Source organism: Pan paniscus, chromosome 3, assembly GCF_029289425.2.
Source record: "Pan paniscus chromosome 3, NHGRI_mPanPan1-v2.0_pri, whole genome shotgun sequence".
NCBI classification, from domain to species: domain Eukaryota; kingdom Metazoa; phylum Chordata; class Mammalia; order Primates; family Hominidae; genus Pan; species Pan paniscus.
In genome coordinates this window covers 57,312,438-57,327,910 of record NC_073252.2, presented here as the reverse complement: position 1 = coordinate 57,327,910, position 15,473 = coordinate 57,312,438, and the positions used below count along the sequence as shown (strand labels likewise).

The window sequence follows — 15,473 nt, the reverse complement described above, 5'->3', positions numbered from 1 at the left end:
TCACAGGCTTCATTGGTGATACCTCCAGGTATGGGAAAAACTGAGGCAACTAGGGTCTGGAATGGACCTCCAGAAAACCACAATGGCTCTACAGAGGAATGCCCTGACTGTTAAAAGAAAAACAAACAAAGAGAAAACAACAATGACAAAAGAGACCCCACAAAAACGCCATTTGAAAGTCAGCAACCTTAAGATCAAAGGTAGATAAGCCCAAACAATGAGAAAGAATCAACACAAAAACACAGAAAACTCAAAAAAGCACAGTTCCCCTTCTCTTCCAAGTGGCCATAACACATCTCCAGCAAGGGCTCAGAGCTGGGCTGAGGCTGAGATAGCTAAAATGACAGAAGAAGGCTTCGGAAGATGCATAATAACAAACTTCACTGAGCTAAAGGAGCATGTTGTAACCCAATGCAAAGAAGCTAAGAATCATGATAAAACAATACAGGAGCTGACAGCCAAAATAGCCAGTTAAGAGAGGAACATAACTGACCTGAGATGAGGAACACACTACAAAAACTTGAAAATGCAATCACAGGTATTAACAGCAGAATAGACCAAGCAGTGGAAAGAATCTCAGAGCTTGAAGATTATCTTTCTGAAATAAGACAGTCAGACAAGAATACAGAAAAAAGAATGAAAAGGAATGAAGAAAACCTGTAAGAAATATGGGATTATGCAAAGAGATCAAAACTATGATGGACTGGGGTACCTGAAAGAGATGAGCAGAATAGAGACAAGTTGAAAAACATACTTAAAGACATCATCCAGCAGAACTTCCCCAACCTAGCAAGAGATGCCAACGTTCAAATCCAGGAAAAGCAGAGAACCCCAGTAAGATACTCCATAAGAAGATGAACCCCATGACACATAATCATCAAATTCCCCAAGGTCAAAATGAAAGAAAATATGTTAAGGGCAGCCAGAGAGAAAGTCCAGATCACCTACAAAGAGAAGCCCATCAAACTAACAGCAGACCTCTCAGCAGAAACCCTACAAGCCAGAAGAGATTGAAGGCCAATATTCAACATTCTTAAAGAAAAGAATTTCTAAATCAGATTTCATATCCAGCCAAACTAAGCTGCATAAGTAAAGGAGAAATAAGATCTTTTTCAGACAAGTAAGTGCTGAAGGAATTCATCACCACCAGACCTGCCTTGTAACAGCTCCTGAAGGAAGCATTAAATGTGGAAGGAAAAACTATTACCAGCCACTACAAAAACACACTGAAGTACACAGACCAGTGATACTATGAAGCAACCACATAAACAAGTCTGCAAAATAACCAGCTAGCATAATGATGACAGGATCAAATTCACACATAACAATACTAACCTTAAATATAAATGGGCTAAACACCCCAATTAAAAGACATAGAATGGCAAGCTGGATAAAGAACCAAGACCCATCAGTATGCTGTCTTCAAGATACTCATCTCACATGCAAAGACACACATAGACTCAAAATAAGGGATTGAGGAGAATTTACCAGGCAGATGAAAAAAAGAAAAAAGCATGGGTTGCAGCTCTAGTTTCTGACAAAACAGCCTTTAAACCAACAGAGATGAAAAAAGATAAAGAAGTGCATTGTGGTAAAGGATTCAATTCAACAAGAAGAGCTAATTATTTTAAATATATATGCACCCAATACAGGAGCACCCAGATTTATAAAGCAAGTTCTTAGAAACCTTTGTAGAGGCTTAGACTTCGACACAATAATAGTGGGAGACTGTAAAACCCCATTGACAATATTAGACAGATCATCGAGACAGAAAATTAATAAAGATATTGTTGAATTGAACTCAGCTCTGGATCAAGTGGACCTGATAAGTATATACAAAACTCTCCACCCCAAAACAACAGAATATACATTCTCCTCATCACCCAACAGCACTTACTCTAAAATTGATCACATAATCAGAAGTAAAACACTCCTCAGCCAATGCAAAAGAACTGAAATAATACAAAACAGTCTCTCAGACCACAGGACAATCAATTTAGAACTCAAGTTTAAGAAATTCACTCAAAAACACACAAGTTCATGGAAATTGAACAACCTGCTCCTGAATGACTCTTGGGTAAAGAATGAAATTAATGCAGAAATCAAGAAGTTCTTTGAAACTAATGAGAACAAAGATACAACGTACCAAATATTTTGGATGCAGCTAAAGTAGTTTCAAGAGGGAAACTTATAGCACTAAATGCCCACATCAAAAAGCTAGAAGGATCTCTGATCAACAACCTACCATCACAACTGAAAGAACTAGAGAACCAAGAGCAAACAAAACCCAAAGGTAGCAGAAGACAAGAAATAACCAAGATTAGGGTGGAACTGAAAGAGATAGAGACACAAAAAAACCTTCAAAAATTAACGAATCCAGGAGCTGTTTTTAGGGTAAAATTAATAAAAATAGAAAGCTAAATTAATAAATGAAGAAAAGAGAGAAGAATCAAATAAACACAATCAGAAATGATAAGGGGAATATCACCACTGACCTCACAGAAATACAAACAACCACCAGAGAATACTATGAACACCTCTGTGCACATAAACTAGAAAATCCAGAAGGAATGAATATATACCTAGAAACACACAACCTCCCAAGACTGAACCAGGAATAAATTGAATCCCTGAGTAAACCAATAATGAGTTTTGAAATTGAGGCAGTAATAAATAGCCTACCAACAACAACAAAAAAAGCCCAGGACCAGATGGATTCACAGCTGGATTCTACCAGAGGTACAAAGAAGAGCTGGTACCATTTTTACTGAAACTATTCCAGAAAATTGGAAAACAGGGACTCCTCCCTAGCTCATTCTATGAGCACAGCAACATCTACATACCAAAACCTGGCAGAGATGCAACAAGAAAGGAAAACTTCAGGCCAATATCCTTGATGAATAGCAATGCAAAAACCCTCAATTAAATACTGGCAAACCAAATCCAGCAACACATCAAAAAGCTTATCCCTCATGATCAGGTAGGTTTCATCTCTGTAATGCAAAGTTGGTTCAACATATGCAAATCAATAAATGTGATTCATCACATGACGAGAACTAAAGACAAAAACCACATGATTATCTTAGTAGATGCAGAAAAGGCCTTCAACATCAACATCTCTTCATGTTAAAAACTCTCAATAAACTAGGTATTGAAGGAACATACCTCAAAATAATAAGGCCCATATATGACAAACACACAGCCAATATCACACTGAATGAGCAAAAGCTGGAAGCATTCCCCTTAAAAAGAGGCAGAAGACAAGGATGCCCTCTCTCACCATTCCTATTCAACATAATATTGGAAGTTCTGGCCAAGGCAATGAGGCAAGAAAAGAAATAAAGAGTATTCAAATAGGGAGACAGGAAGTCAAAGTATCTTTGTTTGCCAATGACATAATCTTATATCTAGAAAACCACATTATCTCAGCCCAAAAGCTTCTTAACCTGATAAACAACTTTAGCAAAGTCTTAGGATACAAAATCAATGTGCAAAAATTGCTAGCATTCCTATACATGAACAAGCCAAGCCAAGAGCCAAATCATGAATGAACTCTTATTCACGGTTATCACAAAAAAGAATAAAATACCTAGGAGTACAGATAACAAGGAAAGTGAAAGACCTCTTCAAGGATAACTACAAACCACTGCTCAAAGAAATCAGAGATGACACAAACTAATGGAATAACATTCAATGCTCATGGAGTGGAAGAATCAATATTGTGAAAATGGCCATATTGCCCACAGCAATTTATAGATTCAATGCTATTCCCATTAAACTACCATTGACATCTTTCACAGAAGTAGAAAAAAAAATTTAAAATTCATATGGAACCAACAAACAGCACAAATAGCCAAGGCAATCCTAAGCAAAAAGAACAAAGCTAGAGGAATCATGCTACCTGATGTCAAATCCTACTGTAGGCTACTACAAGTCTACAGTAACCAAAATGGCATGGTACTGGTACAAGATTAATGAGAGAGAATAGAGAATCCAGATAAGACCACACACCTATGACCATCTGATCTTTAACAAACCTGACAAAAACAAGCAATGGGGAAAGGATTCCCTATTTAAGAATAGTCAGTTCTGGGAGAACTGACTAGCCATATGCAGAAATTGAAACTGGACCCCTTCCTTACACCATATACAAAAATCAACTCAAGATGGCTTAAAGACTCAAATGTAAAACCCAAAACTGTAAAAACCCCAGAAGAGGCCGGGTGTGGTGGCTCACGCCTGTAATCCCAGCACTTTGGGAGGCTGAGGTGGGCAGATCACGAGGTCAGGAGATCGAGACCACAGTGAAACCCCGTCTCTACTAAAAATACAAAAAATTAGCCAGGTGCAGTGGTGGGCGCCTGTAGTCCCACCTACTCGGGAGGCTGAGGCAGGAGAATGGTGTGAACCCGGGAGGCAGAGCTTGCAGTGAGCCGAGATTGTGCCACTGCACTCCAGCCTGGGAGACAGAGCGAGACTCTGTCTCGAATAAAAAAAAAAAAAAAAACCCCAGAAGAAAATCTAGGCAATACCATTCAGGACATAGGCATAGGCAAAGATTTCATGAAAAAGATGCCAAAACCAATTGCAACAAATGCAAAAATTGACAATTGGGATCTAATTAAACTAAAGAGCTTCTACACAGCAAAACAAACTATTATCAGAGTGAACAGACAACCTACAGAACGGGAGAAAAATTTTTCAATCTATCCATCTGACAAAGTTCTAACTTCCAGCATCTACAAGGTACTTAAATTTACAAGAAAAAAAAAACCATTAAAAAGTACATAAAGGACATGAACAGACAATTCTCAAAAGAAGACATACATGCAGCCAACAAACATGAAAGAAAGCTCAACATCACTGATCATTAGAGAAATGCAAATCAAAACCACAATGAGATGCTCTCTCACACCAATCAGAATGGCTATTATTGAAAAGTAAAAAACAAAACAAAACACGCTGGTGAGGTTGTGGAGAAAAATGAACGCGTATACACTATTGGTATGAGTGTAAATTAGTTTTACTATTGTGGAAGACATTGTGTTGATTCCTCAAAGTTCTAAAGACAGAAATAGCTTTTGACCCAGCAATCCCATTCCTTGGTATATACCCAAGAGAATATAAATCATTCTATTATAAAGATACATGCAGGTGTATGTTCACTGCAACAGTATTCACAATAGCAAAGGCATGGAACCAACTTAAATGTCCTTCAGTAACAGGCTAGATAAAGAAAATGTAGTACATATACACTATGGAATACTATGCAGCCATAAAAAGGAATGAGATCATATCATTTGCAGGGACATGGATGGAGCTGGAATCCATCATCCTCAGCATACTAACACAGGAACAGAAAACCAAATACCACATGTTCTCACTTATAGGTAGAATCTGAATGATGAGAACACTTGAACATATGGTGGGGGACAACACACACTGGGGCCTATCAGAGGGTGGGGAGGTGGGAGGAGGAAGTACAGGTGATGGGATGATCTGTGCAGCAAGCCACCATGGCACATGTTTACCTATGTAACAAACCTGCACATCCTACACATGTACCCTTAAACTTAAAATAAAAGTTGGAGAAAATAAGCCAAATGTTTCACAGAACAAGAGGAGGTTGAAGCAGACAAACCTGAAGGAAATCTCCACCTGAGAATGAAGATAGCCAAGGCAGATCCTCATGTAAAATTAAAAGCTAGGATTGTGAGTGATGAAGGGGTTAGAAGGAAGCAGATTCTTCCTTTCCATAATTAAGGCAAGGAAATGAAATGACTTCTCCCCTTTTTCAACTTTCACCCTCCTGTAGGCTAACATTTCCTAATTTTTCCCCTTTAATTTTGTGTTTTCTTTTGTTTTTTAAACCTAGATTTACCTGTATGAAATTTATTCATGGAAAATGAATATATGCTGTCACATAAGCCAAGAGAGTGTCTCAGATCTTATAATCCACTGAAGACAGTTCATAGACAATCCCTTGAAACAAAGTAAGTATAGTTGAGAAATACTGAAGGGCTGATTTCACTATTTATAACATTCCAATTCTCATAGCAATAAAATTGGATGAAGAAAGTTCTACTCCTCCACTACAGTATGAAAGTTATACCTCTTTGGTCAAAAGATGGCTATGCAGTATTCACATTCAGAATAAATTTTGTATTCCAGACACAGGACTGGAGTGGTTTCTAATTTAAAATTAGATGTTGAAGAAAATAAATCTGGATGCTATAAAAAATTTTACCTGTATCAGGCTAAAAAGGATTTTTTAAACAATTGTCAGGCCAATATCTCATATTGCCAAACCCATAAACTGCTTCAAGAAACAGATGGAATTTATATCACAGACTCTCAAACCTCATGGGGAGGGATCTTTGAGTCCAATTAACCCCTTGGCAATAGTTAATCTGGAGTGATATGCTCAAAGCATCCAAAAATATTTTGTCTAGACTTGCCCACTGCAGAATTTTCTATAGTACATTCTCTGGGCGGGACAGCACGGATTCAAGCAGTGGGCAGGGACTGGTGATATCTTCTCAGAATGTAGGCTTTCTTTTCTCATATTCTCAAGGATATATCCATAACAACTTTACAAGACAGGTATTCCACCTCAGTTGGAGCTGCCATTCAGGCTTGCTAAGATTCCTAATGCAAGTGCCAAACCTCAAATTAAAAGAAAATACAAAAACATTTCAGTATGTGCTGAGCTACTACTGACAATATCCAAAGATGGCAAAAACTGAAGAATTAGAGTAGAGTGTTTCATATAAAACGTTGCCTGCAATTTTTGTAGATATTTCCAACCAATTTCAGAAGGAACTGAGAGTTTAAAAATAATCCAACTTCTTTATCATTTTATTAGATTTTGAATATTATCTTCTTCTAAAGTGGTTAAGCCAGGTCAGTTACAAAGCAATGCATTTAATCGAGTTGATTCTTGTGGCTATAGTTTGCATGCAAGTGTACTGTTGGAGCAAAGAGTCTCAGTCTTCTTCCCTGTGGACTGCAATAACAAATGCCCATTCTTCTGTAGCTGAAATTGCTTGGGTATGGTCCTTTGAGGAGGCAGAGAACAGGAATGGACAGGCATCTCTCAAAGGTCCACTAGAAGCTTCCAGTCCCTAACCCCAAGACCTTGTTTGTCTACCAATAGAAGCACTTCATGTATCAATGACATTGGGAAGTGAAGACAAGATAAGAAAAGAGAGAAATTAAGTAAGCAAGTAAAAGAATTTTTTTTTGAAAAAAAAAAAAGATAAATGAAGTAGAAGGGCAAGTAACAAATTAAAAGTGAGGAGTGTTCCAAGAAGTTGATTTAGCAAAGTGTGTTGATCTTAGACTAGAAAGGAACCAAAAGACAAGTTGAAAGAAAAAGCTTGATTGAAAAAGTCTCAAAGGAAATACATGAAAATCTTATTTATGCTGTTGGGTGTGTGTGTGTGCATGTGTGTGTGCTTTCCAGTGCTTCTATTACCGTTACTAAAGTATTCTTCAATAGTTCCTGACAATGTTTTATGTTCATCGCTTTGACAAACCTCTTTGATCTCCTCCTTTGCCTATGAAAGAATTCCCTTGAAAGATTGTCAGTCAAGGTTGGATATGCTGATTTATTATTGCTGTTATTAAAAGTAATCACTGACATTTGTAAGTAGTTATACAAGTGCCTAAGTACCTTCACACGTATATCTTCTAGTAGTCATGACAACATTGTACTTCAAATTATCAACACCCTTAACCCATTTTATAAATGAGAAAAATGTCACTAAAAGAGGCTAAGGGATTTACCCACCATCATTTACTCCAATTCACTTGCACTGACTTGGCACTCATGCTCTTTCTCCCATACTATGTTACTGCTTAATAGACAAAGCAAGTTTTTGTAAATAGGTGATATATGAAGTAGGGGGCACTTGCTTTACTCAATTAAAATGTCTTTCTTCCAAAGATGCTGCTGTGGTTTGATGCTGTGGTTTTAACCCCCAATGCAACAGTGTTGAGAGGTGGGACCTTCAAGAGGTGATTACATCATGAGGGCTTTGCCCTCATGAAGGGATTAATGCTATTATCGAGAGAGTGGGTTTCTGATAAAAGGATGAGTTTGGCCCCCTCTCTCTCCCTCTCTCACCTTCTCTCAACCTCTCTCACACATGCATGCTCTTTTGCCCTTCCACTTGCTTCCATGAGATGATGCAGCTAGAATGCCCTTGTCAGATGCAAACCCATCAACCTTGGGCTTCCCAGCCTCCAGAACTATAAGAAATAAATCTCTGTTCTTTATAAATTAGCCAGTCTCAGGTACTCTGTTATAGCAGCACAAAATGGACTAAGAAAAATAATTACTATAAGTCTGTAAATAGTGTGGGAGGGAACTTGTTACAAGATTAATTAAGTAAACAAAATTAAGACAAATAAATAAACATACTCTGATCTCAACCTTGTTTTAAAAACTTGATTGAAAGCAGTCTGGAAAGAATTTCATGTAAGTGTTAACAGTGGTAAGTGAGTGTTGATGGTACAGCATAGCAACTAAAAGTTAGACTCTGAAATTACACTGCCTACATTTGAATCTTAGGCTTGCCACCTATTAGCCAAGTGACTGTAGGCAAATATTTTAACTGTGCTTCTGGTCCTTATCTCTTTAATTAAGGCCATGATGGGATCTATCTCAATTCTCATGACGATTTCTCATATTGAAATCGTCATGAGAGTTAAAAGACTTAATATGAGTAAAGCCTTAGAACTTAATATGAGTAAAGTGCTTGTTGTAATACATAGTAAGCACCATACAGGTGTTAGTTATTGATTATTTCTATTGATTATGTGTGATTTTAATTTTTATATGTTTTGAAATTTCAAATGTTTAGCATATGTATGTTGATATCCCCCAAAAAACCTATGAAAAGAATAAAAAGTGGCCAGTAACAATTTCCATGGCTGACTTAACTGAAAGTTCTGTCCCTTTAAGATTCAGAGCTTCTTTGTAACACTCTCCATTTTTTAGTTCCTTGGAAATTTGTCTTACTGACAGGTAGGTGCCTTGTTTGTTGAAGGAAAGCTAAGCGACTTATAGCTATCCCAAAGTCTCCCTGATGAAACCAGAGCAGATGTTTGAGCAAGTATTCAAGGTATCAAAGATTCCTTAAAGGGACGAACTTCATCTTGAAATCATCAAGCAAAAGAAACAAACAGCAATTTCTAGGTAACTTTGTGCAAATTAGATGACAGGTAAATTAATCAAGTTTTCCTGACACTGAGTCTTCATTTACACAACCCTTAACAACTTGCTTTGGGCTATTAGTCTCACCATAAACATGTGCCGCAGCAAATGCAAAAGCATTTACTCTGAAAGTTAACAAAACTAGGTTCACGAGAAACATGGCACACACCAGACAACTGGGAACAAATACAGAAAGCGGGACTTCTTCCAACCAGATGCTTCTCAAAATATGTGGCAAACGTTTTAAAGAGTCCTGTAAGAATTTCAAGAACCATTCTTCTAGATTAAGAAAAGCACAGAAGGAATACAGACAAAGAGCAGATGGTGTGCACAAGCTGTCTAAGATTTTGAAAGGGGAGATATTACAATTTGATAAAGCAGTGGCAGTTTATGTACATTTGAGGCAGCACCAGCCATATGTATTATATTTCTATAGACCGTCCTCCTCCCACCACACCCTGGAGACTTCATTACTCAAAGCAAAATTTCTAATTGTGGTGAGCTAGAGACACTGAATATAATCTTATTACAAAGGTTCTTAAATCATCAATAACTAGGAATTGTGTAATTTGTTTGTAATTAGCAATATGTAGTGAGCTCTTAAATTCTATTTGGCTTCTTTATAGGACTTTTAAACTGTTTTTTACTACAGGTGAAAATACAACAGCATTCTTGGTGTTCATATGCAGAACCAGGCTTCATGACTATGTCACTCTGCCAAATAGCATGGGGATACAAAGAAGTTGGTACTCACCTTGAAAGAACAACATGAAGCCTTATTGAAGCCAAAATCTCAGTGTTCTGGAGCCGTTTACCTCTACCACCATATCTGGTAATTAAACACGAGGAGGGTACCAACATTTAAAGCATGGCATTTGTGGCTGTGTCAGGAAACAGTTTTCCTGAAGAACTCCTCAATGAGACAAGAATTACAGAGTGTAATTAGAAATCATTTGCCATTAAATATAGTTTCAATTGGAATGTCATTTAAAGGTTTGAGAAAAAATTCTAGCTCTTGTGTGTCGTTTTGAATTTTCTCCCTGTTGATTACTTTCTGCTTAGAAAATATATTAAGTATAATTAGAGTGAAAGAGAAAGAAAAATCACTGATTATTTCTGTATCTGTGAGCAACCTATAGGGAGATTAAAAGAATGTCATTGTAGTATACCTAAGTCCGCAGTCTAAATGAACATTTTTAAACTTGTTCTGCCGTGGTGCTAAAAGTAAGAATAGGCCAACACTGAAAAAAAAATTAAGTATACATTCTCCAAATTTGTCATGATTTCCATCCATTAGGTTCTTGCAGATTGTTGGGGTCTCTTTTCACTCCTGTAGCAGTTACAGATCCACAGCCAACCTCTCTTTCTAAGACATATATTAAAGTCTTCACCATTTGATGAGGACTTTTCATTGCTAAGATTAACCTGATGGACAAATTACAGTATCTCTCCTGCCAAAATGATGTTTTCCTAATACAAATGCAACTTTGTGACCGACTATGTTTCATTTTCTCCCTTGCTTCAAATCCTGCTACCTACCGGGGAGAATTTTCACTTCTGACAGCAAAAATAAATCTCTGCATGAAGACAGGTAGGAAAATACAGCTTTCATGTCAGAGGGCTCAGATTTTCTATTTCACATTCAAGAAATGATACCTCTTTGAGGTGTTTGGTTGTATTCTGAAAGCAGAGTACTACACACAAACATTGATTCTTTTTCACTATTTCAAAAAAAAATTGTCTTCATTGAGCTAAAACCAATTTCAGTCTCAGTTGTCTTATGTACACAGAGACTTCACGTGAACAGTGATGCCACCTTATTGCGTGGACTCTGCTACCCATTCTATGAGCCTATCTCTGCTTCCTTTTACTTGCTGCCTCTGTTTCCTGCCTACCTTCCCCCTTTCATCTCTTGCATTTGGTTTCACTCTACTTAAAGTGCTCTTTGATATTGACAGCAACCATTCTCTTGGCAAAAAATATTGATGTTTTCATGTCTTCACAACCTTGAATTCTGTTGCACTCAGAGCTGTCTCGGTCTCTTCCTCTTTCTCTGACTGCTCTGTTTCTCTCTTCTTAGATACACTGACTCAACATTCAGCCCTTCTTGTTTCTGAAGGTTCTGTCCTCTGCCCTTCATACTTTTCTTTTCTTTTTTATCTTTCTTTTTTTTTTTTTTTTTTTGAGACAGAGTTTCATTCTTGTTGCCCAAGCTGGAATACAATGGTGTGATCTCGGCTCACTGCAACCTCCGCCTCCCAGGTTCAAATGATTCTCCTGCCTCAGCCTCCTGAGTAGCTGGGATTACAGGCACATGCCACCACGCCAGGCTAATTTTTTGTATTTTTATTAGAAACGGGGTTTCACCATGTTAGCCAGGCTGGTCTCAAACTCCTGACCTCAGGTGATCCGCCGGCCTTGGCCTCCCAAAATGCTGGGATTATTAGCCTGAGCCATCGTGCCCAGTCCATACTTGTCACTCATACTGTTTCAGTCATTGAGTTTATAAACTCCATTGCTTCAACTCTCTCCTCTGAGAAGGTAATCCCCAAGCCTCCATCTCCAATTCTTATTTTCCATGTGCTCCTCCTGTTTACAAATGGCCACAGGCATTTCCATTTGAATGACTCGCCATAATGTCAAATTCTGTATTTAACCTATTGGAAATTGACATCCTCATATTTTCTCCAGATTAGCTCTCCTTTCTCAGTAATCCAGCTCTATCCTTGATTTCACCGTTAGTTCAGTTTGCCAAATCACAAAACTTAGTATCATTTCTTCTCATTAGTCACAGAATATAAACTTCAACAGAATGCAGACTTTGTTTTGTTTGCTGATGAAGGTCCAGGTCCTAGAAGAGAGCCTAGCTCAAAGTAGGTTCTTAATAAATACTTACTGAAGGAACAAATTGTGAGTATTCAATGATAGAATATACATAAAGTGATTGCTATTATATTAGCTGAGTTCTCAATAAATGTTACCTATCACATATTATTATTATTTCTATGATTCCTATTTTCAGTAGTAATTGCAGCATTAAAAAGATGACCCTAAGCACCTCATTTTCTTGCATTTATTTATAATTTTTTGATATTTTATTTTTCTCCTTAATTTTAGAGTGCAGAAACTTTGGTTTGTTGTAGTCCTTTGGCCACAAGGCCTCCAGCATTTACAACCATGCAAAGGAAGATCGCTAAAGAACAGTCTTCCCTGGTTTTGCAGAGGGGGAGGCAAAGTATAAGAGAGACAGAAATCTGGGAGTAAAAGGATCACTCATCTTGTTTATATGTTGGTTTTGTAGGCACTAAGTTTGAGGCACAAAGTTTTCGTAGTCCTTTAAACAATAATAAATGACAAATGATCTGAAGAGAATATTAAAACATTTTCAATTTGAATCTTCAAAAAAGTAGATGGAAGGTGTTCTCGTTGAATTTGGACCACAGGTGACACACAAAAAAATTCAAAATGTTAAATTATTTTATCTCTTTGTAAGATTATTATAATTTGATAAGCATTCTTATTTAACATTATCAGAAGAACAAAAACATAACAGCAAACAAATATAATTTAATTATTTTGCTCCTGGTGTGTTTTGCCATGTTAAAATGAGCTTTGGGGGTTTTGATTTGAGAACCTGCCTCTATTTATGTTTTCTTTCACTATTCTGTTACTTTATGTTGTTTCATTAACACAATTTATATTCTTGCTTGTTTTCCATATTTTGTTAATTTTTACGTATATGTAATTATTCATTTTTAGAAACTCTTATTTTGGCAAAGCTAGAAGGTATTCATGCGTTGGAGTACAATGTTAATATATCTCCGATTTGTTAGGTAGACTCTTGCTTTTAATTCTTTAACTCTCATCAGTCTCCAAATTATACAAAAAAAACACAGAATCTTGACCTAGAATGGGAAAATACTAGTTTGATTTCTAGCTCTGGTTGTTTCTAGCTGTCTGAGGTTGGCATGATTCCTTATAGTATCAATGAGCCTTAGGGTGGTGTTAAGAAGGCTCACACCCAAGCCAGACATCCTGAATTTAAGCACTGCCCCAGTATCTTCATTCACAAAATGGGGATGATACCAATGCCCACCACATGGGTTAGTGGCATGAAGTGACTTAATAAATATAAAGCATTTAGAATATTCTCTGGGCATGTAGTAAGCAATGTTGTGAGAATAAAAGGGAATTGAGGGAGCTACTATTTGTAAACTCAATATGTGCTCGACCATCTTTCATTTATAAGAACTCATGTAATCATCACAACAATCTTATGAGGTGATGAGAGGTGAGATCGTGCTGGCAGTCCTCACAGCCCTCACTCACTCTTGGCACCTCCTCTGTCTGGGCTCCCACTTTGGCGGCACTTCAGGAGCCCTTCAGCCTGCCGCTGCACTGTGGGAGCCCCTTTCTGGGCTGGCCAAGGCCGGAGCCGGCTCCCTCAGCTTGCCAGGAAATGTGGAGGGAGAGGCGCGGGCAGGAACCGGGGCTGCCCCCGGTGCTTGCAGGCCAGCAGGAGTTCCGTGTGGGCGTGGGCTCGGCTGACCCTGCACTGGGAGCAGCGGGTGGGCCCCACCCGCCCCGGGCAGTGAGGGGCTTAGCACCTGGGCCAGCAGCTGCTGTGCTCAATTTCTCCCCGGTCCTTAGCTGCCTTCCTGCAGGGCAGGGCTCAGGACCTGCAGCCCGCCATGCCTGAGCCTCCCCCCACTCAGTGGGCTCCTGTGCCGCCCCGAGCCTCCCCGATGAGCATGGCTTCCTGCTCCAGGGCGCCCAGTCCCATCGACCACCCAAGGGCTGAGGAGTGCGATGGAAGGGTGTGGGACTGGCAGGCACCTCCACCTGCAGACCCCCTGCGGGATCCACTGGGTGAAGCCAGCTGGGCTCCTGAGTCTGGTGGGGACGTGGAGAACCTTTATGTCTAGCTCAGGGATTGTAAATACACCAATTGGCACTCCGTATCTAGCTCAAGGTTTATAAACACACCAATCAGCATCCTGTGTCTAGCTCAGGGTTTGTGAATGCACCAATCAACACTCTGTATCTAGCTACTCTGGTGGGGCCTTGGAGAACATTTATGTCTAGCTCAGGGATTGTAAACACACCAATCAGTGCCCTGTCAAAACAGACCACTTGGCTCTACCAATCAGCAGGATGTGGGTGGGGCCGGATAAGAGAATAAATGCAGGCTGCCCAAGCTAGCAGTGGCAACCTGCTGGGGTCGGCTTCCACACCGTGGAAGCTTTGTTCTTTCTTTCTTTGCAATAAATCTTGCTGCTGCTCACTCTTTGGGTCCACTCTGCCTTTATGAGCTGTAACACTCACCAGGAAGGTCTGCAGCTTCACTCCTGAAGCCAGCGAGACCACGAACCCACCAGAAGAAACGAACAACTCCAGACGCGCCGCCTTAAGAGCTGTAACACTCACCGCCAAGGTCTGCAGCTTCATTCCTCAGCCAGCCAGACCACGAACCCACCAGAAGGAAGAATCTCCAAACACATCCGAACATCAGAAGGAAGAAACTCTGGACACGCCGCCTTTAAGAACTGTAACACTCACCGCTAGGGTCCGCGGCTTCTTTCTTGAAGTCAGTGAGACCAAGAACCCACCAATTCTGGACACAGTGAGGTAGGTTCCTATTTTACAAGTGAGAAAAATGAAGTTCAGAGAACTGAAGTAACTTGAATAAAGTCACAGAGCTAATAAATTGTTGAGCCTATTTTCAAAACCATGAGACATAATGAAGATGGACCTAGTACATGAGGTCTTCATAAGTGTTTTATACCTTACCTTATTAAGCTCCAACATCTATAGGAAAAATATAGTATGTTGCAGTCGTGCTTAAGATTGTCTTGCCAAGTTCTATGCTGGGGCATTTTTTTCTATGTCTCAGTAGGTCCTTAGAAATGTATCAGTGGCTCAATAATCACCTTCAAATGTTGGTCTATATGACTAATGGATTTAAGGGTAAGGTTAATTTTTTGCCTTCTTCTTTGCACCTAAATCATGAGTGAAATACAGATAGCATAATATTAATTAACAGCTTTAGCAGTGTCTGGCTTTGAACCTGGTTCTGCCATTTTCCATCTGTGTGACCTTAGGCAAGTTGCTTCAATAACTTTCTCATCCTCAATTTCTTCATTTGGAAAATGGAGATGTTAATGGTGTTGCCCTCATAAACTTGTTATAAGCATTAACTGATTATGATGCATTCAAATCCCTTAGCATAGTCATGCAGATTATCATGAAATAA

The 15,473-nt window shown here is 38.9% G+C and overlaps 1 long non-coding RNA gene across 1 annotated transcript in view; it reads left to right on the top strand.

Moving 5' to 3' along the window:
* Positions 1-9,929, top strand: part of LOC117979980 (uncharacterized) — a 93,526-nt gene extending 83,597 nt beyond the window's left edge. Inside the window, exons 2-3 of the long non-coding RNA XR_004671083.3 lie at positions 5,876-5,993; positions 9,873-9,929. This is a non-coding gene — a long non-coding RNA (uncharacterized LOC117979980). The remainder of the gene's footprint in view (positions 1-5,875; positions 5,994-9,872) is intronic.
* The last annotated feature ends 5,544 nt before the right edge of the window (positions 9,930-15,473 follow it).